The sequence below is a fragment of the Bactrocera latifrons genome, unplaced genomic scaffold, assembly GCF_001853355.1.
Source record: "Bactrocera latifrons isolate USDA-ARS-PBARC rearing strain unplaced genomic scaffold, ASM185335v1 scaffold_195, whole genome shotgun sequence".
Classification (NCBI taxonomy): Eukaryota; Metazoa; Arthropoda; class Insecta; order Diptera; family Tephritidae; genus Bactrocera; species Bactrocera latifrons.
The window spans coordinates 60294-85861 of record NW_017535463.1 but is presented as its reverse complement, the minus strand read 5'-3'; the positions used below and the strand labels follow the sequence as shown (position 1 = coordinate 85861).

General features: G+C 38.5%; 1 protein-coding gene and 1 long non-coding RNA gene across 6 annotated transcripts in view; one reads left to right on the top strand and one right to left on the bottom strand.

The window, feature by feature from the left end:
• Nucleotides 1-24644, bottom strand: part of LOC108967687 — a 29163-nt gene extending 4519 nt beyond the window's left edge. Inside the window, exon 1 of the long non-coding RNA XR_001993275.1 lies at nucleotides 24560-24644. This is a non-coding gene — a long non-coding RNA (uncharacterized LOC108967687). The remainder of the gene's footprint in view (nucleotides 1-24559) is intronic.
• Nucleotides 24373-25568, top strand: part of LOC108967684 — a 17234-nt gene continuing 16038 nt past the window's right edge. For 3 of the 5 annotated variants that reach the window (XM_018931264.1, XM_018931265.1, XM_018931259.1), the window contains exon 1: nucleotides 24995-25076. The gene's annotated coding sequence lies outside the window, so the exon portion shown is untranslated. Of the gene's footprint in view, nucleotides 24399-24994; nucleotides 25077-25568 lie in introns of those variants that run through there. The other 2 variants (XM_018931261.1, XM_018931262.1) reach the window with 2 other exon arrangements.

Sequence of the window (25568 nt, the reverse complement as noted above, 5' to 3'; positions counted from 1 at the left end):
ATTTGATGGTTGTGACATTCTTTCGAGTTCTCAATTAAACGCTCGCAATTCAACAAGGCGATGGCAAATTCTTTGGTCGTGGATACCACACGAAATGTGAAAAATTTATGGTACCGAAATAACATCTGCTATTCTTTATTGGAGACGAAAAGTAGGTCAAATATAACAATAATGTGCGAAAAAGATCATGGTCCAAGCATTATGAAGCTCAACAAATGGTTGCAAAGCCAGAATTGACAAGTTGAAAGGTTATGCTAAGTCTTTTGTGGAATTGGAGAGGAATCATCAACCATAAACTAGTTCAACGAAGGCCTGGTCGAACGATTGATTCTACATTTTACTGTCAACGACTGATGACTAGTCGGACTGGAGCAAACAACCGAGAAAAAACTATCAAAACTGATCAACATCTTCCATCAAGGCAACGCTAGACCACACACATCTTTGATGACTCGGCAAAACTGGGAGAGCTTGGCTGGGAAGTTTTGAATCAAAACTTTTGATGCATCCTTACACCATCGGTCTATCATTTGTTTCGGCCAATGCAGAACTCTTTTTAATGAAGTAAAGTTGGCTTCAAGAGAAGCCTGTGAAAATTACTTGACGCAGTTTTCCGCCGAGCAACTAGAAAAGTTTTACTCTGATGGATTAATGTCTGTAGTAGAAAAATGGCAAATTAATTAGAATACGAAAGACTTTTTCGACTATCCAATATATACAAAATAGTCCCTCAGTTGTCGATCTGAAATTTTGCACTCCAAAACGCTGCTTATTTTCCGAAATCGCCGATATCGGGCTACTATAGGATGTAGTTGCCATACAAACTGATCGATCAAATTCAACCCCCTGCTTTGAGCATTTTTTAATTGATTAAGCACCTTTACAAAATTAGGCATAGATTCTTATCCCAGACAATGATATAAGATTCGAATCGGATCATTATAGCATACAGCTTGGTAGCTATATGGATCTGATCAATTAAAATCATGATAAATATATTTGTAGAGCCTTTAATATTTTAAAACATGCATCCGTGAAGGGTGCTGTAGCTTCGGTGTAAATTCTCTACTTATATGCATAATACTTGTATGTTGCGAAAAATTCCTCATTCACTCTATGGATGCCATGTTGACTGAACTGTAGTTAAAACTTGTTCCTTTCATTTACATATTTCTGTTTATTACTCCTTTAATCTCCTTGATCATTTTGTTAAACTTGTGTTCGCCACTCAACGCCAGTTGTCAAGTGCCTCTTAGTGCCACATGAAGTCGTCTTCTTACTTAATATGTGTTTAATGTAGTTGACGGAATGGCAGAATAACAAGCATTCACGTGAATTAGATATGCGCTCGCAAATTCTATGCTGATTGCACGGCTTAAGGGTCCTTAAGTGAAGGAAGCACTCAACAGAGCAGATAATTGCATAATTGACTTTAAAGTGTTAATTCTCCTGGATGAAGTAAATGATTGAGAAAATAAAATGAATGCTAGCAAGGAAAGGACTAACTGAGTGGGGTTAACAGATAAGGAGAGACCGAATTTTTCCCACGCATACAACATATTCGTTGAGAAGCCAAAAGAAAAATTTGAGGTTCGCACATCACTTAAAATATATGAACTAAATTCACTTTTGAAGTAAAGCCTTGAAGCGCCATATTTTATAGTTGTGACATGATTTGCACCTGTCACTTCTCACGATTCCCGAACAACTTGCAGCTGAAACTTGAAGTATGTTGCTATTCACATACTCCTTCCTTGGCAATATCTAACTCCATTCATATACAACAACCCACAAATGCGGGCAATCGGCGACACAAGTAAATATGTCAGGCCACCCAAAATGTCAAAGAACGCCGCCGCATGCGCCAATTTTTAAGACAAAATGACATTTTCGCCAAGAAAACAGTTTGCCGCAACAGACGGGCGAACCACTGTTGGCGACTGAATAGTTGGTTGAGTGACTGACAAATTGCTGAAATTTCAAATGTTTGTGTTTTTAACCACCGCTAAGCGCGTGTTGAGCAGATCCTAGCCAGACGGCGGTTGTTGCAAGAGCATGGTAAGTGCACCAAAAGTGTGCCGCCGCCGCGGCATTCACTGTCAAGAGCGATTACTTTTGACAAACTGTGTTGTCAAGCGTGACTGAGCGACAAACTCAGGAAAAATACTGAAAATAAATAAATTATCCAGCAAAAAAACGCTTGTGTGCAAAGGAGCTAAGACAACGAGAAATACGCAGATTCGTTTCAAAAAAAACTCCTTTGAATAACGACAGTGGAAGCACAAACTCTACAAATAACAACAACAGCGTAACAATAATCCCGTAACCCGAAAATAAAAATTACAAAAATGCAGCAGTAGAAGCGTGCAACTGTGGACAAGTTGTTATTATGCAGCTACCGGCTGCGTCTGCGGTTACGTTTCCACCGAGTTGTATCTTGTACGGCTCAAGAACTGCGAGCACATTGCCTGGTGGCTGTGCCTTTGAAAAATGCAGCAAATTAACACGACAACAGACAATGTTTTATGGCTCGAGTGGGAAGCCGCTTTCGCATGCATTCTTCTTTTGTAATTTCTCATATGGATATGTAAATATGTAAGTAAGATGAAAGAAATCGAAGCGATATTATGGAGATAGAACAAAAGCCTAATTCCCTGAAATATCTTTCATAGACAGCTTTCGAAGCTACATATATTACCTTTAACAGTGGCATTCATTATCACAACTAAACGTACATAAAGGGTGACCCATTTCTAGGTTCCCTACATTTTTAAAGAAAAATACACAAAGACTTCAAATTTAATGGTTAATGTTTTTTAATATTCGAAACAACATTCTTTGGCATTTATTTTTAGGCTCTGCCATGCTCTTGAATATCTTCAAGATGCTCTTGGTCTCAAATATGGCACTTTTGCTTGTTTTGCCAAAAATGAGCCTCACCGCTGAAAAGTATTTGGCTCGAAAACGTCGAATCTTCTTGGAACTTTTCAAGAGCCCATACAGCCAAGTGATGATGCTTGGAAAGCTCGAGCAGCTTCAGTTCTTTTAAAAACTATATTTTGTATGCTTCCAATTTAAGATCTCGAGTTGCTGCTAACGACGCCGAACCGACTCTCCACGGTCTTCATGTGCACTCTCAGCTACGGCTGCTTTTATTTTCTTCGCTGACTGCTGGACGTAGTCTATTCGATGGAATATTATCCAATAATGAGTGCTGGGTATCAAGTGGGGTGATAGTGTTGAGAATAGTACGCTCAGTAGGCTTATTATGTTGACCATAAGTTGAGCAAAGGATATCGGGAATTCTAACCGAAAGAAGCATTTTCTTGGAAAGAAAAAGACGTATACAAAATTTTAGATCGATATCTCAAAATCTGAGCGACCAGCTCATGTATACACATACAGACAAAAATTAAATAAAAAATTTTACATACATACAAGTAAGGCATTTATGTTCAAAGCAACTTTTGCTGTCGAATTAGCTTTCCTTTCATCGCAAGTCTATTTTTTCTTTAGCCAATAGAAAATATATATGTATTTCATAAAAAACGCCCTGTCGCCACGCATTGTCATTGATATTCACATATCGCCCTTTCTGCAAGCAAACACACCTTTCTTTACTTCCATTCAGCTCGTAGCCGAACAAACATAGTCAATCACGTGTTGCAATGTCGGAAATGATTTGCAGATCAAGATCAAGCAACGAGTAAATTTATGCGATAAGTACTTGCAACAATTGTGTACGCATACGACAACAACATGAAAAGTGTACAACATTTTGCCAAGCCAACAAAAACATTAAACCGGGATACAACAAAAACACGAAAGGCGCAGCAAACCAAGGCCATGGAATACATAAAAATAAAAATTAATACAAAATTGGGTCACGAACTGGGTATCGATCTGTGTGGATCGATCGAAACGCCGATATATCCATCGGGCGGTTGTAGCATACGCACGAAGGCACGATCGTCCGCGCTGATATGTGATCGCGGCAACGGCGATCAGCATTGGTACAAATTAAATGGCACCTCACGCTTGGCATGCCACAAAAAATATGGATACCATACACTAGCAGCGATGTTTATCTTGCTGCACAAAAAATGCGCCCATGTCCAACTGTCCATGTGTCTGTTTGGCTGTCTGCTAAGCCGTTGCTTAGCGTATATATTTCTGGCAATATCTAGTTGCCATCAATGCAGTGCTTTTGCATTAATTCATATACGATATATATATGTATGTTTATAGCTGTGTGTGTGTGTGCCCAGCTTTTGTATGTTCCTTAATCATGCTCACTAGCTAAATGGTGTCGGTACAAGCTGACCACTTTCTAAGACGGTCGCGTGCACTCCGATCATTAGATAGAACACAATAAATCTTTGCAAAATACGAGTGTTGAAAGTGCGCTGGAAAGACACATTGCATCCTTCAAATTACATATGGCTCGCTGTTGCCACAGCTACTTTTCTGTCACATTTAAATATCTGTTTCCTTAAAAATATCTTGTTTTATATAATTGAGAGGCATGCCAATTTCTGCTAAAAACTCTAGAACTCGAATACTCGGACTTTAAGACTTATGCATTTCTCAATTTCCCGGAGACAAGAAATTGGTAATGGGAACCCCAAGTGAAGCTTCGAAATCCAACGCAGAATAACTCTTGTAAACAGGTGCTACTTCGGACTGTCTAGGCAATTGAAAGGTAAAGTCCTCTCTCGACGAACACAGACCAAAGTCTACAAATCACTCACCAACACCGTCCTTCTATATCGTGCAAAGGTATGGACGATGATAACATTTGATGAGTCGAGTCGAGTCGAGTTTACAAAAAAAAAGGTTTTGCAGAGGATTTATGGTCCTTTTGTGCATTGGCAATGGCGAATATCGCCGTCAATGGAACGATGAGCTGTACGAGATATACGACGACATTGATGTAGTCCAGCGAATTAAGTGACAGTGGCTATGCTAGCTAGGTCATGTCATCATGAATGAAAAAACTCCAGCTCTGAGAGTATTCGATGCAATACTCGCCGGGGGAAGGAAAGGAAGGAGAAGACTTCCGCTCCGTTGGAAAGACAAGATGGAGGAAGACCTGACTTCGCTTGGAATCTCCAATTAGTGCCACATTACAAAAAGAAGAAACGACTGACGCGCTATTGTTAACTCGGCTATAAACGAAGAATGAAAACCAAAATGCTTTGTGTTTTGTTTTATAGTAATCGGTTTTAGTTGTGTGCTACTCTCAGCAGACCTACAATTTTCCCCCTGTACGATCTACTTGTAGATGACTGAAGATCCTGAACAATCTAGAGACCAATTTCATAATTCCTAAAAATCTATTCTTCTCTTGACTTCCCTATAGATGCTTATAAATACTTTTTGCAGAACCATCTACTGCTTTGTTAACGAATAATTTCTCGGCTTACAATACACCTTAGCGATATGTAAGCATATGTAGGTAAAACCAACCTTCATGGCGGCAAACTGCAACTCTAACGAATCATTAGTGCAGAATTCTTTCGTATTTTGCAGAATCACACATAACAAAATATGTCACATGACCTTACATTCTTACACGCAGAGGTAACACAATTCCCTGACACGCAATTCATCAATGAGCTTGCCAATCTTGCTGATTGGTAGACGCACATTTGTTGCTCACGCCGCTTGACATTGCAGCTGCTTGGAAGCACATAAATGCGCATAGTGAGACGCTCATGCAGGCTCATAAAGCGCGGTGATATGTGGAAGTGTGGGCGTGAATGACAGCACATCAATAGACTGGCAATGCATCATTAAGCATTGCAGCCGCCAAACGTCATCGCTCATAATCGTTGCTCTACATTCCCGCTTAATTAGTCACAAAGCCGACCGTTCAGCAACAACAAAAAGCCGTCAAAGCACAAAATGTCACGTCTGCCGTGCACATCGCCGCCACTAGCTTTGTTGTCATACAATCATACAATAGCTGCAGTTGTCAAATTGTCGCACTGCTACTGAAAGGCTGCAACAGCGCACGCGGCGCGTACTACTGAGTGATCGCACAAGCGTTGGCTCACGCTGTGATCTCTCGCCCCGCTGAACCTATATGGACGAGACGTGCCTTCACTCAGCTACTTAGTTGGCAAACTCGACAAGTATTCCATGTTACAGCGGCTATGCACTCGTATTCTCCAGAGATGCTTGTCAAATTCTTCTGCGGTGCATGTCAAAACCAGCCGATTATGGTGAAAATATTTTAACAAATTCTCTTCTTGGAATCACAATTGACCAGCACTCACTCAGACTGAGGTAGTTAGTTGTCTATTGAAGCTTAGCCGATTCTTGTTAGATACCTAGTTAGTTTAATTACATACCGAAATCATGTTTGCAACTTAGTGACACTGAAGTAATAACGAAGCACACTCTCAGATGGGCTTCACACATAAACATACATATTTCTCTCTGAAAATTGAAAATGGTCATTTTAGTTTCAGAGAAAAACCAGTGAAAAGTTATAACAAATAATGTGGGCAATTTCAGCTCGATACCTCAAAAACTGAGGGAGTATATGTATAAGGATACACGGGCATGAAAAAATCGGAAAATCGACGCAGCTTGTCATGATGATCATTTGTAGCTATATAATTTATAGGGGTTTCCAACGTTCCAACGAAGAGCGTGGAGAGCCGATTCGGCGCCGTTCGCAGCAACTCGGACTGACGTATGGAACGACTTGGCGCACTTTATGTTCAGCTCTTTAATTGAAAGCATACAAATTACAGCTTGTGCAAGAACTTGAAAAGTTCGACGAAGATCCGTCTTTTTCAAGCCAAATTTTGTTCAGAGATGAGGCTCAAAGTCTAGCTCAAAGTATAAAGTATATGCGGACAATACCGCTACGATTCAGGCTTTGAAGCAAAACATTACGCTTGTCAGTTGCCATTACCTGTGGAACTGCTCGAACGAGTCAAGGTAAATTAGACTCAATGAATGGCCTTTTAAATGATAACAAGCATTCCCCATTGTTCAAAAATGTAGGGAACCTCGAAATGGATCACCCTTAATATACATACATATCTGGTGAACTGCAGTGGCCATTTAATCGATAAAAAATTATCCGATAGAGGGAGAACCCTTTTTTATTCCTGTTTGTTTGCGAAAACTTTGTTTACCACGGAAAAAGTTTTCTTGAAATTTTGTGTTTAGGGCCTACAGAATGTTGAAAAAATGTTTTCCGAAGTGTAGTTTATAACGAACACAAGTGCTTGAGTGAACAGAGAACAACAGAGAATCTTAAGATCTCTTATGGAGCGACTCATAACATTTTGATTAAAGTTTGAGTATGAAGCGTGTCAATGCTACCCTCGTACCAAAACATTTGAATCTTTTACAAAAACGACGTCGAGTATAGGACCCAACCGCATCATTTCTGGAGACTAAACGTAGATTTATCAAGACAACCTCGAAACTGTCCAACAATCCAGCAAATTGTGTTTCAAAAATCCATCCCAGCTGAGGCTATAACAAGTGTACGGAAATTTGGATTAAGCTTTTTTTTTGTATTGGCCCAGGATATTCTAAAACCGATAATAAAAATTTGTATTAAAAGACGCAAAAATGTATTTTTTATTCCTAATTTATGTTAAGGTTAAAAATTAGAAGAGCCTTTGAGCGCAGGTCAATTTATTAAATAGTTTAAAGCTTATGAGCCACAATATATCGCTTAATATTTCCAAATGCTTCTATCTGCTCGACCATTAGCTTGGACTTGGAAACCAACTTAGTCGGTTTCAAATATGTGATATCAAGAAATCTTAACACATCTTGCCATCTAGCACTACGGTGTCCTATAAACTAGCTGGAGCAGTTTAGTACCAGTCCACAAGGTAATCGAATTTCTCAACAAACACTTGATTCAACAATACTCGTAATTTGTAATAGCAAATATAAATTCCATTGTAACGGCACACATGTGCATTGCGTATACAAATAAGTCGGTTAATTTTTAATAAAATTGTGTTAAATCACACATCTGTAGAGACATTGATCCCAAGGCACTTCAAGCGGCACTTGAAGCATTCATCGTGGCTGACAATTAACGCGCCTTATTCCGAGCGGCAAATTTAAAAAGACAATAATGCCAAATCGAACTATGAGCGATAATTAAAAGCATTTTTTTCTAAATTAAGAAATTCCAACCTTAAGTGGACCGTGCGAGCGTGTACAATTTTCACAACCCGGTATCAGCCGACGTCGAAGAAATCCATTGAACGCAGTCCAGATCATTGGAGCATCGATTGAGTGTTGTTTTGTTCCACGAGTGTTTGTTGTTCGGTAATTTTTGCGTGCGAACATACATACATATTGACGCAAAGCGATTTTTGGCGCAACTAATTGTCACATAATCGCATTAATTAAAAGCGAAAAAGATCTTTGCTGCCACTTTTCTGCAAAATATTAAACGCACTCGAGTTAATTGTGGCTGCTTGCCGGTAACTTGCCTCGCTGCTGCATTCTACCATATAAACATGCATACAGCCTGCCATTCAATCGGAAACACACACAGACATATGTACATGAGCACATCGCCGATCAGTTGGTTGACCATAAATTCGCTGGTGGCTGTGTTTTTGCCAGCGATTGATATCGTTATTTGTTGCTAATTAGTACTAATCACACAGACAGACACACGGCCAGATCGACATACGGTTTGGTTCGCCACGCCGTTTAGTGATTGGCGAGTGCAACTTGTTGAATGCCTTGCAACAAGCGAATGCGCACAATCCTGCCTATTTGCTCTCACGCACCCGCTCACGCATGCCGGCACGCACACACCTCTGCCCATTTATGGACGCCGCCGAAGAGTCGTGTGCATCCGCGGCGCGCAAGCTAACCATAATAAATTTTCCAGCAGCTGTGCCGTTGCACAGCCGCGCACTTTTGTATGTTTGTATGTGCATTTGCCAGTGTATCCGTGTGCAGCGCGTTTGGCAGTGAGGCGCAGCGCTGAAATGTTGCAATGAATGACTTCATAAGTGGCATTTCTCGACGGTCCTGCACGCCGCCCCTGCTTTTAACGCTTCCCCCGGTCTTTGGCCTTAAGCGCTCATATTTTTTTCAGTATTTAATGTATATTGAAGGCATCTATCGTGTCTGCACCCAAACATACGCATACCTCATAAGCGAATTCATCGGGCCACTGCCGATCCGACAAAACTTCACTTCACATTCTTATTTACGGGGAGTTTTTTAACTGCTGCGACTTTAGTTCGCACTCTGTCATGGCTCTATGCAACAATTTGTTTGCGTCCAAGTTTGGAAGTGCGAAAATCTACTACATTTAAAAACTTAACGAAGCAAAAATGGCAAGCGCGTTTTTATCACATGACTTCTATCCAATCATTATTTGCGTTTATCTTTTGATTTGTGTGGAATTTCGTATTTTTTGCGCTGCGGCTGCGTTCTTTAATTACGCGTCGGTGTTTCTTTCTATGGCGCTTTGTGGGTTAAATTTGACGCATTATTTGTAACACCAGCAGCCGAAGTGGGAGCTCGAAAACGAGTCAACGCACAAAAACTAGTTTAGCAAAGCGTGATAACTCTCGGTAATGAGTCGCGATAAAAATTCTATTGGAATGCGGTTCAGAGTCTCAGAAAGGCATAATGCAATGGACATTTAATCAATTAGATTAAAGTGATTAGGACCAGAAGGGTCTAGGTGCTGTTAAGTCTACTGGAGTTTTTTGAATAAAACGGCCTGATTTTCAATCACTGAAGAGCAGTACAAGTTTTGTCCGGAAAGAAAGAGGACTGATTTCCTTCCGCCGCGACTGTACTTCGGAGCTTGCGCGCACCGACTGCATTCGGTTGAGGGCGTTCCTAGCTAGCGAACGGCTGGTCAGTTGTCTCCGAGCACCTGGAAAGTCAGGACAAACATTTTCGCGCGACATGTTCCTGTAAACGGCGCAAGTCGTAAATGCAGCGTTCATTAGAGAAGAGGTACGCGATTAAATTCTGTGTGAAACTCTGTAAATCCGCGACACAGACGTTTGATATGGTCAAGCAAGCTTAATCAGATGTTGCTTTAGCAACCGACTCACACCGCCATTCTGGTGAACAGCTACCTAACCAAGGCCGGCAACCCAAAGCTTCCGCGGCCGTCTTATAGTTCAGATGTGGCCCCGGACTTTTTTGTTTCCTTGCTTGAAGAGGCAGATGAAACGGGATCCAAGCAACATGCACCTAGGCTCTCAAGGCTATTCCGAAGAAAGTCTTCCGTGACACCTGCAATGCATGGAAATCGCATTAGCAACGCTGCATCGACGCAGATGGAGCCTATTTTGAAAGTTTTAAAGAATTGTAACGATTGGTTCAGTTCGTGGTTTCAAAAATAATTCCAGAACACAATGCCACAATATTCGACTGTTCTAAGGCAACACAAGATGCGCTGTACCAAGGAATGCCGAATTTCTTCAACGACTTTTCTTTTCTTCACACTTTTATACTGGCAAAAATTGTAATTTTTTTCTCAGATTCGTACAGCCTCCTTTGGAAAACTTGTCAAACTTGTTGACTTTGGTTCACCCTATACAATCAATGACAATTTATGCGCATTTATATGCTCCGCCAAACCACTCCCTCAGCTCCAATGAAGGCACTTAAAGTCACCTAGCATCCGCATGTAAGCGTGCAGCGGCTTATCGCGCGGCATTTTAAACCCGTAATGTATGAGCCACAGTTAGTTACTAAAGTAGAGCAAATGAACGACTCGAACGCGAAATATGTTCGCTAATTGGCGCATACAAACGCACTGTTGCACACAGCCTCAAGCACAGGCGCGGGAGGCGTAAATTTGAGGATGTATGTGTTCGAATGTGACATCATTTATCAAATGAGCCAACACTGTTTAACTACAGTTATTGATTATATGCACAGTGTGTGCATATTAGGCGAAATATTATTGCTGATTAGCGCGCCAAACATAAATTTTACAGCGATTGCACCCTGCGGTGTCTGTGTCTGGCAGTTACCGCTAAAAGTATTGTGCAAGCTAAAAGAGGCTGAGCGTGGCGCGCTCCGTCAGCCAATCTCCCACTTGTACGTCGATTGATTGATGTTTTCTTGTGTCACGATGTTTTTATTGTTTTCTATTTTATTTACTGCACGCATTCCCCACGCCCACACCGAACCGTAGCGCCACATGCAGCAGTTGGCGGTACTGCAGCGCAGTGTGAGTGCCACAAAAGCGCCCGTTGTGGCACTTTGAAGCCATTGTCGTGGGCATGCTCACACACACCCTCGCCGCCGCCGCCAACTCCACTAGTTCCACTAAGGCGAGCGTCAGCGCGCCACCCGTCGTCAGCGCACTCTTGTAGCCACACGCAATCCCTAGAGCGCTTGGCGTAGCTCTGCTGCGTCTACCAGACAACTGACCGCCTGGCAGGCGTGCAATAATTGCCAATTACGTGCTGCAATGCCCAAAACCGTTGCCAAACGCATATGGTGCATATTTCGAGATGCACTCGTTCACAGAGTTCCACTCCATGTAACATTCTGTTGCTGTTGCATGGAATTGTTGAAATTACGGCGCCCCGTCTCGCCGCAGCCCACTTACTATATTTGTTCACATATTCGCATTTAATATTTTCGCTGCGTTTGCGAATTTTTACGCATGCGCGCTGGTTGCAGCAAGTGCCCATGTAGTGCCGCATATAGATTTCAAATGCGGCAACTGTCTGGAATACGGCATACAGTGCGAGTATGTGGCGTAATGATGGCGAGTGTGGTGCACGGTTGCACTTCGCAACACTTGCCTGCCAAAAGCATCTACTAGATGTCTTCGTTGGCGCTTTGATGAAGTCATTATAAATTATTTGTAGAATAAATAACCAAGAGCAAATGAAACCAAGCTCATGAACCAGTTTCTTGCAAGTTTTTTTAAACACGGTGTAATTGAAAGTATTTTTATTGATTTAGGAATTTATACTAAATATTACGGCACATAGAAATCTAATTGAATCATTTTTAACGGTCGAAACCACAGTTTTCATTCCAATTAAATCAGAAGCTCGCAACCACGTCAATAATAAATCCGCCCACAACATTTTTGCACAAACATATTTGCCCACAGTGCTCGCTGACTGTGCTATCCACAGTCTAACTCCCAGCAACGATCTTATGGTAAATAGCTCCGCAACGATATGCGTAGAAATAGTTAGAAGAGAGAATGTGTCGGTGCGATACGCACTCACACACACGCTGTCTTAATATATGTATGTATCATGTGCGCATTTACTGTTCGATATCTGCCGAATTGAGTGATCGTGACACTTGGTAGCACTCGCCGCTGTTTGCCCTGCTAACGCTTTTTGGCAGTTTGGCTCATATTTTACTCAAACTGACACATTTCGTTCGCTCACTCATTCGTTAGTCCGCCCGTTCCTTCGTTCGTACACTCGTTTGTTTGCTCCACCGCCATTCTAACGGTTTGACTTTTGCTATTCGACCGCAAAATTTATGATCGTCATTTATGATATGAAATGAACGACCCGGGGTGAGATAAAAATATAAAATAATAAAGAAATCCAACTAGACAATTAAGATAGAGCTTAACGGATTTGGAGTCATTAAACAATGAAAGGAATATTTGAAAAATGAAAAAGACTGAAATGATTAATGTTCAAAGATTTTTATTTTCGAACGAATGCGTGCAATAAATGATTGTTTGAATTTCAATGTTGATTGGAGCATAAAGCTTTTATGATTCTGCTGAGAGGTCAATAAATAATGAATATTAAAGAATCATGTACCAGAAAGACTGTACGATGGGCAAAAGCCAGTGCGTGGATTTTGATTCTCGTTTCTGAACGACGTATAGAATTTTTTATTCCCTGAACAGGGTATATTAAGATCGCCACAAATTTGTAATACCTAAAAAGAAGTGTCAGAAGCATTTAATGATGAGCCTGACAAGCTGAGTCGTGTTAACAATATACGTCTGTCTATCCGTCCGTACGTCTGTTCACTTGCCTTTATATACGAGGACTAGCCTCTCAGTTTTTGAAATATCGATATATCGCACACATACTTTTCCCCCCAAGAAACTGCTCATTTGTAGAAAATGGCCGATAGAATTGGTGCAGAAATATACAGTCCAGAGTTATGCAAAAGGTAGTCTGTTAAGTTTCCGAACCACTGCAATATATTTCAAGTTGAGGTCTTTGCTATTGCCAAAGCCGCGGAGCTGGCCTCTAACGCACCTGCTGACAATTCCAGAGTCAACACTCTACGTACACCTCCAAAAAGCAATCATGGCAGTAACCTCGTATCGCATATCGGCCAGAAATGTTTTGGGAATCAAGCAATTACACTTCTACTAGGTGCCAGAACACAAAGGTATCGAGGCCAATTAAATAGTGGACGAGATTGCCAAGAATGGTGTACGGCTAACACTCGAAAACCTGTTCAACATTGAGATCCCACGCGTTATCTATAAGATGATCTGGACATAAGTATGGTAAAGAAAATCAAAACCCGATGGAACGAGCTCCCTAGTTGAAAAGCTGCAAAAAACATGTGCAAAACGATAGATGGGAAGTACGCAAAATTCCTATTGGCACTCGATAGAAGAGGCTCTAGGAAATGTTCGGAATTCTAACTGGTGAGCTGGTGGCGGCACACGCCCGCAGCTATGGGGCTGACAGATCTAGAAGGCTGCTTGAAATGTCAAGAGCAAGGTACCAGCGAAACAATGGAGCATCTCCTGTGCCCCACAGTATGATACATACATACAGTCCCCACAGAAGGTGTCGTAAAGCTGCAGAGTCTGTTAAAACTTAGTAACTGAGCTCCATCTGGTAGCGTAGCTTATTGACCTACCAATTAACCTAATTGAACGTAATATGAAGTAGTTTTAATGGTTAAAAAGTTGCCTACATCTGACGGAAAGTTTACCGTTCTGCGGAAAATAGTTCGTTCTATCTGCTTTAGCCTCTGAATTCTTAAAAAATTTTGTGTGAATTTTTATTTTCAAAACTAAATTTGAACTACCGAAACACCGTCATTTGAAAGAATATTATCTATCAGTCCATTGTGGTAGAGTCAAGTACTCAACCCACTTAATTGTGATAGTATCCATAAACACATACAGTAAATAGAGGAGTTCGCATTATAGCAAGATTAATAGAATTTATACGATTCCATTGACTTTAATGTCATATTGTTTAAATGTATGTATGCATATAACAATAAATTCATTTACGTATAATTGAAATTAATATTTGTATAGACAGTCATAAACTGCAGAAAATATAATGGCAAAAATGCCGCGCATGAACACTGAGATGCATATATAGTAAGCTTGTATTTGCTAATATGTTTAAGTATTAATAAATATAATTACATACATACACCTATACGCAGCTCTGCGTTGGATTTGGCTATTAGCAAGTGAATGGAAATACACCTTGCCAACTATGTGTTCCATATGGAAAAGTGCATTTGTGCGTATTTAAACTTGCGTGATTACATATGTGTGTATGCGAATATTTGAAATTGCGAACACATATGACACATCTCAGTTATTGGAAAAGTAGATAAGGTTAACAAGTAAACTTGGTCAAAAGTACAAGCTGTTAATTTTTAGACTGCCTTATATAAAAAAACGCTCAGAAATATGAAGTACTTATTCTAAATTTTATGCTTGTTCTCTACGTTGCCTGCTTAATTAAATGAATAGTTTTATTTAGGATCATAAATTCATTGTGGTCGATCCCCACACCATAAAGAAGCTGCTCTGCAATTGTGAAGCAATGTGTAGGGAAAGAAATTAGCAACAACCTCTCAAGCATGCAAAGTTGCTAATGTGTGATCACAACCTCAAAAGTATGTAGTTAAGGCTACTTGTCGCCTTGTACACTGGCTCAACAAGCACGGTTAAGACCATTGGATCCATGTTTCCAAATAGGGATCACAACCTTCCAATACCACCTAGCAGAGGCATTGGAACTCATCTATTTCCTGCGGCTAGTTAGGAGAGAGCACAATAGACCCTAGGTCGCGGTGCAATCCCCATTTACTTATCTAACGTAATCATAAACAAAACATTACTAAGAAAAAAGTCGTCATTAAAATAGAAAATAAGGTAAGAGAAAGCTTGGGCATAGCCGAAGATTAGATATACGTATTTTTTAGTCGATGATCTATGCCGAATTGTGTAAAGATATTTTCAATTCTCTTAGTTTATTTAGGCAATATGCTACATTGAACTAATATCGTATATTTCGGCAAGCATCTAGATTTTTGTCGTGCAAAATTTGAGATCGACATCTCAAAAACTGAGGGGCCGCGTGAATTCAGTCAGACACGTAGATGATATGGGTCAAACGACTCAGCTTGTCACGCTGATCAATTATGTATATAAATACTTTATTATGTTTGTGGATCTCTACCATTTCTTTCTGGTTATTGAACTTAATAGATATACTCGATTCAGGATATAAAATTCAAAAGCAGAGACAGTCGTAGCTATTTTGAAATTACGGAAGCTAGAAGAAATAATAATCCAATTTATCCATTTTTAGTACTAAATCACGGAAGGTTCTTTGTAACCTACTAATTCAAAATTTCATATATAGTATATTGGATAGTCGAAAAAGTATTTTCATATTTTGTCAATAGATGTCGTTGGAGTCGTATATCTCCAGTGGCATATACCATATAGTGTTGGAAAGAAAAGATTTTAAGCGTCAAAAAACCAAAAAAAATTAAATTCGGTGAAAGTGACAAGAAGTTACAACTGTGAATGAGTGAAAACAATGAAGAAATTCTCCATATTTTGAAATTTTTGTTTAAAAAAGGGAAGAATGGCACGCAAGCCACTAGGGAGATTTGTGAAGTTTACGGAGACGATAGGGTATCACTTTCTTTAGCACAACACTGCTCACTTCCGTCCTGGCAATTTCGAAATTATTACTTACACTAATTAAATAATGTCTCTAGCGGAAAAATAGCAAAAAGAGGTCGACAAAAATGGTACATTTTTGGTTATTTATTTTTTGTTTTTTTTACGTCGTCAAAACGTCGAGGAACAGATACATATACCTAATTTCATCAAAATGGCCGAACGGACAGGCAGACATCCAGGTCTAGTAATGAAATCATCTTTTTTCGGGAACAGTTTGAATATATGAAAGTTGAATAATAGCTTTTCACTATAATTAATACTATATTATATAAATGTATAGAGTGCAAGCTCTCTAAGAGTGATTTTTCCTGCTGGGCACATACTTATGTACAAGTACACTACTAACATTGATTTATAATATATAGTCAGAGTGTCAGGTGTGCGTGTTGACAAAGTGAATGTTGTGGATTAAGTTTTTGATTTGTTTATTTGAGTAAAATGCGTTTAGCCTTGCGCGTCGCACTCATTCGCTGCAACAGGCGGTGGAACCGGTGTGGAGCACTAGGCACCGCCACCACTCGGCGGCCATTTAAATACGCCAATCAGCCAACCAGCGTTTGAACACAATTGAACGTAACATAATTGCATTTTCATGCGTGCAGCTCTGCTCTGCGATAAAATGCTGTTTTGAATGTTGTTGGCTGCATAAGCTTTCATGCGTTCTTGGCCAGTCGTAAATACAGCATTAAATTCAAATTAACGTAGTCCATTTTTTGCTTGCACTCCACGGCGTATGCGTTGCCCCTGGCAGCAACTAATGCCAAGTGCGTGTGTGTGTGTGCTTGTGCACACATAGGTGAACTATGTGCATAGATCACTGCGATTGTTCTAAATGTTGCACTTTTCTACTTTTTGTTGTTGCTCTTTGCGTATGGAAACCAGCATGCAAATATTTGTCGGCTTAAATTGTGAAGGCTTGACTTTTTAATTACTTTCCATTATGCAAACACGTGTTCATTTGCATGAATGAAGTTGTACGCAAGCGTTAAGCTATTTGGTCGGTTTTAGAGTTGAGTTTGATCCGCCTTTTCTGTGTCCAGTGATTATGCGTAAGCTTAGAAGGTCGCGAGCTCGGCAATATCTGCCTCCATTTCACAATATATCGGTATACCTTCGATTTTTGAAAAGAACTTCAATATTTATCGTCTTTTGGAAAAGAGTTAGTTGCATATTTAAACATTTCAGTAAATTTTCAAACTCATTTACCTTCACCAATTAATCATTCAATGGCATAATAAGGGTCATGAAACACATATCACTTTTGCAATGATATGACAATATACAAATCTTATATAAAATCATGAATCAGAGAAGTGGGTGCATTTGCATTTCTATTTAAACCCTGAAAACGCAACGGGTAATCCTTTCGAGTGGCACGAATTAACAGTTGAGGGCAAAGACCAAATTATGACATATCATATTTGCATAAGGTCAGCGTGATATATTAGATCATATGATATGTATATAAGAAAACGTGCTCGATTAAGATATGTGAAGCTGTTTTGAGCTCACCTTCTTCCGATTTCTGTATGAACACGCAATTATTATAGCAAATCATAACTCAGCACAAACACAGTTAAAATTGCAGATGTTCTTTTTTTGCTTTTATTTCTCAGCGCCTTTAGCACAAGTTGCAAACACTTTAAATACCAATCAACTGGCAGGTGTATGTATGTATGCATATGAAGTCTAGCGAATATGCTATATCTGATGGTACTTAAAAATATTTTGCGAACAAATTAATAACACTAGTCAACATATTATTTTGTTTTAGGAGTTTTTAGGTAGTAAACAATTGTAATGCTAAGCAATAATACTTTCTACTCCTCCTCATAGGCTCAAAGTTGACCAAGAAAGAGAAAATATAGCATACAATGGTATAAAAATATATTCATCCACATTTTGATAGGCCAATTTTATGATAGCTACATGCTATAGGGTCCGGTAGGAATAATATGTACGGAGGTTGAAGCGCTAGAATAGGTTAGGTTATGAGGTCGATCCTGAAACTCCTATATGAAAGATCATAAGGCACTTACAAATCGATAGAGGGCTTTGAGTCTATCACAAATTTGTTGAGACGGCTAATGTCAGTTTCAGCTTCGTCTTCAAATTTGCCGAAGGTAAGACCGCCGAGATGTTTCAACCTCAGTTTTGTAAAATCTGAACAATTGAGGTTAAAATGTCCAGATGTCTCAGTGAAGCTGAGTACATGAAGAGGTCCGAACAAAACGACGCCGAAAATCTCTCTTTACTCAACTGCATTCCCAAAAAATACCGAATCCACTCGGTGAGCGCAATCTTGAAGATTCGTTCGAAGATTTCATTTGTTTCAAAAATTGGGTAGTCTAGTTTAATAACTTATTGGCTTGGCTCTATCTAACATAGTTCATTACATAGTGTTATCAGCGCCGACATAGCCATATATGTATACGATACATCAGCACATGCATGGATATCTACATATGTATGTACATATATATATATAATATATGCACTTATGCGATAATTAACAACGCTAAAACACATATTCGTTCGATTGTTAAAATCTCCTCTTGTTGTTGTATTATTTCTTTTAAATAGACACATACCGCAACAACAGTTTGCAGTTTAACAAAGCTCTTTAAGTTAACGTCCGCATGTGGCACTTGAAATTTAAATTCGAACACTTCAAACAAGTGGCGGAATTCGGTACCCGCAAAAAATTCAATAGAACTGCGGGGCGAATAAACAACTCATGTGAGGAACACAATGCTCGCGGCAGACTGCAGCAGCACGACAGTGAACTGAAAATGGCGTTGTGACACCTACTTCATGAACGTTTGTGAGAGGCCAGCAACATAACAATGGCCGGCATGTACACAAAACAACGCATTGTACAATTTTTTTTTTTTTTTGCATGTACACAATTTCGTTGTGGCCATACTAGTACCTTGCACTTCAATGAAATTTTGATATTTTGTTCAAAGTGAAATTTTTTATGCAAAAAATAAGTAAATAGGTAAATTTATTCGTTTCAAATTATCAATTGTTATTATAAATGATGTAACAGGGCTATTTTATGCTTTTATTTGTAAAATAATGTCAAGTTTGTTAGAGCTGTGAATAATTTTACATTTTACATATTAGTGGCATCACCACTCTACCTCATCTCTCTMKCTTCCATTCTACTGTCAACTCTACTGTCGTCCTACCGTCGTGGGCAAATATAGGATAAAATTGAAGTTAGCGAGAACGACAACTGTCGGCCTGCCGTCGTGTAGTCGTGCAGCTGTCAAAATAGGTCCGTCCATAAGAACGTGTGTATKTWAATATTTGAMAGATGTCGTTTGCAGTCTGTCGCGAGCATTGTATTCCGCACATCAAGCGAATGAGATGCTGAAATTGCCGCAACGGAATAAATGAAATAAACGACGCTAAGATGCGGTGAAACGCGATCAGATGGGCTCAGTCAAATTCCAACTGTATTGCGACGTCAATAATGGAAACAATATCTGCATACACACACATTCATGCATGCGCGTAATAATCATGACCAATTCGGTATAACAACTATGACTGCACGGATTTATTTTAACAATATCTACTTAAAGTACGAATAAAATGTGTTTGTTGGTGTTATTATTATTGTTATTTCTGTTTAATAATACACAAAATAAATTTGCGTCTTTTTCGTCAAATCCATAAAAAAAAAGTTCAACGACATTTCATTTCGCTCGGTTAGACCCGACCGCTCCAAGCACCGTCTGTCCGCACGGCTGTGCAGGTGTGTATGTTTGTGTGTGCTTCAAGCCGCTAAGTTGCATTGGGTGAGCGTAGACGCTTAGAGCAGGGCTAAGGCATGCTGACCTTCATTCGACAACTCAACACAGGCATTTCTGGTTTCCTCTTTTGTACTTTGTTTGTTTATCTTTTTTGCTTTTTATTAATTAAGCCTTTTTACATTGTATTCTGTATGTTGTGATTTCATATTTTCTGATTTTTATTTTTACATATCGCTTTGCTGGAGTAGCCAGGTGCAGAGGCTATGAAATTGGTGGCGATTTAGCTTATGATGATGCGTGTATGGAGATCCAGCACATAAATAAACAGTTTTGTAGGTGTTTTTTCAGCATAAAAACTAAAAGCGAAAGTGTAAATGTGCCGCCTATCGTTAACACTGCCCACCAGGCCATACCGGAAATCCACACGCAAACACGTTAGCATATGGCAAAACGAACGCACAGGTAGGTACACAAATTTGCAAAGTATTGGTGTGCACATATGGTGAATACGCTCATACAGGGTGTGGGGCATTCGTTGGTCGGTAATTAACACGACTTTTAATTTTTTCAAAAGTTATTGAACTATATTGTTTTCGATTGTACTTGAGAACTTAAGATCTCATTTGATCGTTATCTTAAGGTATTTAGAATAATTTTTTAACCATTATGTTCGCTTAGGTAATTAGTATCTCCAGTGCTACCAATCACATTGTGTCATAAAGGTGAGATTTTAAGATTCATTTAACCAAAAGCTGTTCAAAAATGAGTAAAAATAATGAAGAATTCGCTATATTTTGAAATTTTTGTATAAAAAAGCAAGAAAACAAGCCACCAATGAAATTTGTGAAGTTTACGGGGACGATGTTCGGTTTGTGTAGCACAACAATGGTTCGCCCGCTTCCGTTCTGGAAATTTCGATGTGAAAGATGCACCACTCCTCGACTTTGCACCATCGGAGTATCATTTGTTTCGATCAATGCAGAACCCCCTTAATGGAGTAAAGATGCTTCGAGAAAATTCAAAAGACTGTGAAAATTGCTTGTCGCAATTTTTCGTCGAGAGACCAGAAAAGGTTTACACTATTGGAATAATGTCTCTAGCAGAAAAATGGCAAAAAGTGGTCGACCAAAATGGCACATATTTGGTTCATTAAAGTTCATTATAAATATAAAAAGTTGAAGTGTGCTTAGAAATACAAAAAGACTTATTCGACTACACAATATTTTGTTTCGCAAGTAATTATTTTCAGTTTCAATGTATTTGAATTTAGGCGATTCCATTGAACTATTCCTCAATATGTTCATCTCCGTTAAACTACCTACTAAACAGCATTTAAACGGAAAAATTAAAATTCCCCACCGTGTGCATAAATCGACAGCTACTGCACTGCCAAAGTTTCCATTAGTTGACTCCGCCTAAATTATTACGCCTTTCGCCTTTTTTTTTTTTTGTATGTAATTTATATTGTAATTTATAATTGTTTTGGTACACGATTTATGTCGGTGGTCGATGTTGCTGCCTCTAGAATAAATACTGATTTAAACATTTGCTTTTTCAGCTGCTAAAAATGTTTACTGTGTACAGAAAACGGTTTGTTCTTATATAAAAAAATTTTCAGTTAATTTAATTATGTATTTGTTTATACTAGCAGACAGTACGTACTAAACTGTGCATGAAAATTTTATGGGACATTTTTATGGGTTCATATATATGTATATTTTTTCCTTTTTGGCAATAACAAGGAAGTACAATGGAAACGAAGACATAAGAAATGAGAACATAATACGAGTACTCTATAAATAAGGGGACAAGATCTTTGACTCATAATTGCCATAACCAAAATTTATCACGAGCTGCCATTTCATACAGAAGAAATAACGGTTTGGGGTAGTGTGTGTCCCGATTGAATCATCGATCCATAGTTCTGCAAAAATAATGAAGCTCGCAATTTCGGCGACAGGTCGAATGAGATAATCTTCAAAAAATAAACGCCAATACATATTCTTTCGAATGTTTTCGTTCCTTCACTCCAGTGAACTCCCGGGATAAATTGTGCCCGATATTCCCCTTTGCCCAACTGCTCTTGCGACGCCTTGCACAGAATATACTAATTTTTTTCCAATAACTAGTCATATTTGTGTACCTGTCATTGTATTTATAAGATAGAAACGCGAAGCAGTAACGCCATTGCCAATAAAGCGGAGTGAACGAACGTCTCGAGATATAAACAAATTTGAAACCACACAACGTCAAAGACAACAAATTGGTAAATGTTAATTTTAGCGCGGCCAACAACAACAAAAACACCTTATCAAAGCACCTCAGCAAACAAGTAAAGGAAAATATAAAACAAGCAAAAGCAAATGTAACACGTCTAAGAATGACTTTTCAGCTGAAATTGAAAAATTTTTACCACAAGAATTGATGAGGAAAATGCAACTCGTAACTGATACAAATATTTTCATAACCACCAAATTCCAAATTATTGGACAACAGATGTTTAATTAGCTACACAAGACTATTTATAAAATTGTTATTAATTACGCAACAAAAATCCAACAAAAAGAATTATTGCAGGCAACTTCGGCGTTTACGGCTCACAACGTGTATGTGCGTGTGTGTGTGTTGGTTTTTAACAATTTCAAAAACAAGCATTTGCACGTAGTAACATTCATTACTCGGAAGTGAGCCGACAAATACATGCACATACATATACATTCTTTCATACATACATATGAAGTTTGTATATGCAAGCAAACAAAAAATTAATAATACTCATAATGAATTTGTGTAGGTTAAACTTTCGATTTATGAATCAATCTTGTTATATTATTTTGTTTTAAAATTTATATGCGAGCGTATATACCTATGTATATACATATGTATATGAAGGCATAAAATGCTACTGGCTGCCATTTTAATCACTTTTCCCAGAAACATAAATATAATCGACCCCTTTTTGTATGCATAAAAGCCTGAAATAAAATTGTTTTTCGAATATATTAATAATTTCGGAAACTAGACTTTTTATGAACAATTTATTTCTACTAGGTTTGGAATTTATTTACATATCGTCACCAAAATTGCAAAATAACATTACATAAACTTTCAGAAGTTTACAGGCAAAGGAAAAACGATATAACAGAAACCACTAACATTGAGAAAAATGTAAGTTTTATTTGTAAAATGATTATATATTGATTGTTGTATCTGACAACGATTTTCAATTTTTTTAAATAAGTTGTTTTGCATTTTAGGTGACGATATGTATTTCCAAGTACAAAATTCAAAAAATTATTTAGCTAATAAAAATTAAAAAAAAAAGTAAAAATTTTTATTTTGGAAACTTATTTTCGATTTTTCTTGAAAGCAAATTAAAAAATCTATTGAAAACTAAGATTTTTTCTTAAATAATTCACGGAAATAAATTGTTGTACTAATGCTCGAAAGTCGTCGCGCTGTCGTCAGAGATATAGCGGAGAATCTCAATATACTTATGGATCGACTCAAAAAATTTTGATTAATGTTTTGTATATTAAGTGATTCGACRCGAATTTTTTGCAAAGAAGACGTCGTAGATGCTTCACAACGTAGTTCGGAACTTTACATTAAGGGGTTACATGGGTTTAGGGGTTTACGGGTTTACACAAAAAATTTATTGTCTTATAGTGTGTCTTATTAGTGTGTCCTAAATTTTCAAGTTGATCCGAGAAATAGTTTCGGAGATGCAACCTTGAGAATTTGTGCCCTCGAGGCTCGCTATGTTAAGTGTACCGTCTTTACACGAGTTTTTCTCGAAATTGTGATTTTGAAGTCGGTCGATTTCTTGAGAACTACTCAGCCGATCTTCATGAAATTTTACAAATTTGAATAAAATTTCGCGTAACACGTATTTTTTCACCATAGATGATCCTGTAAGGAGTTATCCTGAATACGCGAGTGCATCTTTTTTCATTAAAAAAATTTAATAAAATATTTCATTTTTTATATGAGAAACCAAGTCTTGAAAAAAGCCAAAATTCGAGGCTTATAACAAGTGTACGGAAAACTAGAATATGCTGAAATATGTGTTGGCATTGTATCAGCTCTGGCGCTTATAAAAATACTAATATCGGAAAATTAAAATCTTTTTGGACAGTCCGGGTCATATTTGATCTTGAGTCTAGTGTTTAAAATTCRCTTTAATGCAAAAAAACGAAATATAGCCGTGGGAAAGCCCTTAAATAATCGTCGGAGTCGCAATAAACGAGTTACATTTTATTACACTGCTTTCGTTTGCCTCGCTTTATTTTCAGTATTTACTGTTTCTTAATTATTTGTTTTTTGCACTCCCCTTATTKAGCCGCGCACACAAATCCCGATACTCATTCTTGACCCTTCAATACATTTGCAAATGCAACCGCTTTTGCAAGCGCTAAAACTTAATAAGAAGCAAAAATCTTTAAAGCACCCGTACACAATAAAATTTCAAACAAAAAAAAATTWGCGTATACAAATCTAAATCAAGACGAGAACTTCGAAATGTTTATGTATAAACAGTTAAGCGTTAAACGAAAAAACACAATTGCACAGCTCGTATTTTTTGCCGTGGAAATCTGGCACAGGCAAGTAGCAGTTCGCCAACAACCGGACGTTCAGTACGTTTTAATTGTTAGTACGCGCCGGATCCAGCGCAGCAATTCGTTTCGGTTCGAATATTTGCTTTAATAATATTATTTAAACAACCCAAACAAAAAACGGCTTAGAACACGGCGAAACAACAACAAGTAATTTTTGTTTTAAATGTATGTGTGTGTGTGTGTGTAAAACGACGCGCCAACTCATTTTGTATATTTTTATTATTATTCACCTTGTGTGATAGAGTTAATACGAACAGCGCAGGCGCATGCGCACCAATGTTATGCGATTACTAACGAACGCGGCAACGACGCGCACCAATCGTGAATTAACAAACGATTGGCTCCTTGAAGTCTCTGGTCGAGTCGTGCTAGCATCCAATCGGCTGACAGTCACAGTGTCCAGTGTGTTCGGTAGCTAGGGTTGCATTCGTGTGGAACGCAAGAAGTTGCAACTTGCATGCGAAGTGCATTTCCACTCAAACTCAAGTGCGCTCCGTCACTCAAACTGAGCGTTGTGCATTGTGCGTCTGCACTAGTGAGTGCGTGTGTGCGATTTTTATTGAGGGGCCAGAATCAGCGTCGCCACCCCAGCCACCGCCGTCGTATGCGTTGCTGCTCTGCGGAATTGTGAATTGTGAGTTCGTTTTCACTTTCAGTACGAGTCCGCAAGCTGCGCTGAATACGTGCGCGGTTCCGTTTGTTTACAATTTGCGCTCTTAGCCATTTTGGCTTTTATTAGGACCGTGTGTAAGTTAATTAGTTGATATCGGCAAGTGACGCGCGAAAACCTGTTCCTAGACATCCTGCCCAAGGGCGGCAACAGTTACAAATAAGTGCGTACAAGAAATTTGGAATGCCCTAAGTGAATTGTGAAAYTGATACAAAGTTGTTGCAAAAATATTAAAGATTTTGAAACGAAAGAAATATTATAAAATTAAAAAAAATAATTTTTCAACATATTGATATGAAATGATAAGAATGGAAAAATGGATATTAATTTTTTTTATGCAGTTTTTTTATGAATTTTGTTAAAAACCTGTTTTATAYAAATTCGACTTAAAAAATTTTACTCCGTTTGAAGCTTTTCATTTTGCTTTTGACGAAGAGTATAAGAACACATAAATAAATTAAAAAAACAAAAACACAGAAGAGCAAGGAAGAAAAACTTCTTTCTTAATCCTATATGAGTTCTTCTATATGAATTCCAACGCTAATGCCATAAGGGGTTACTTGAGTTTC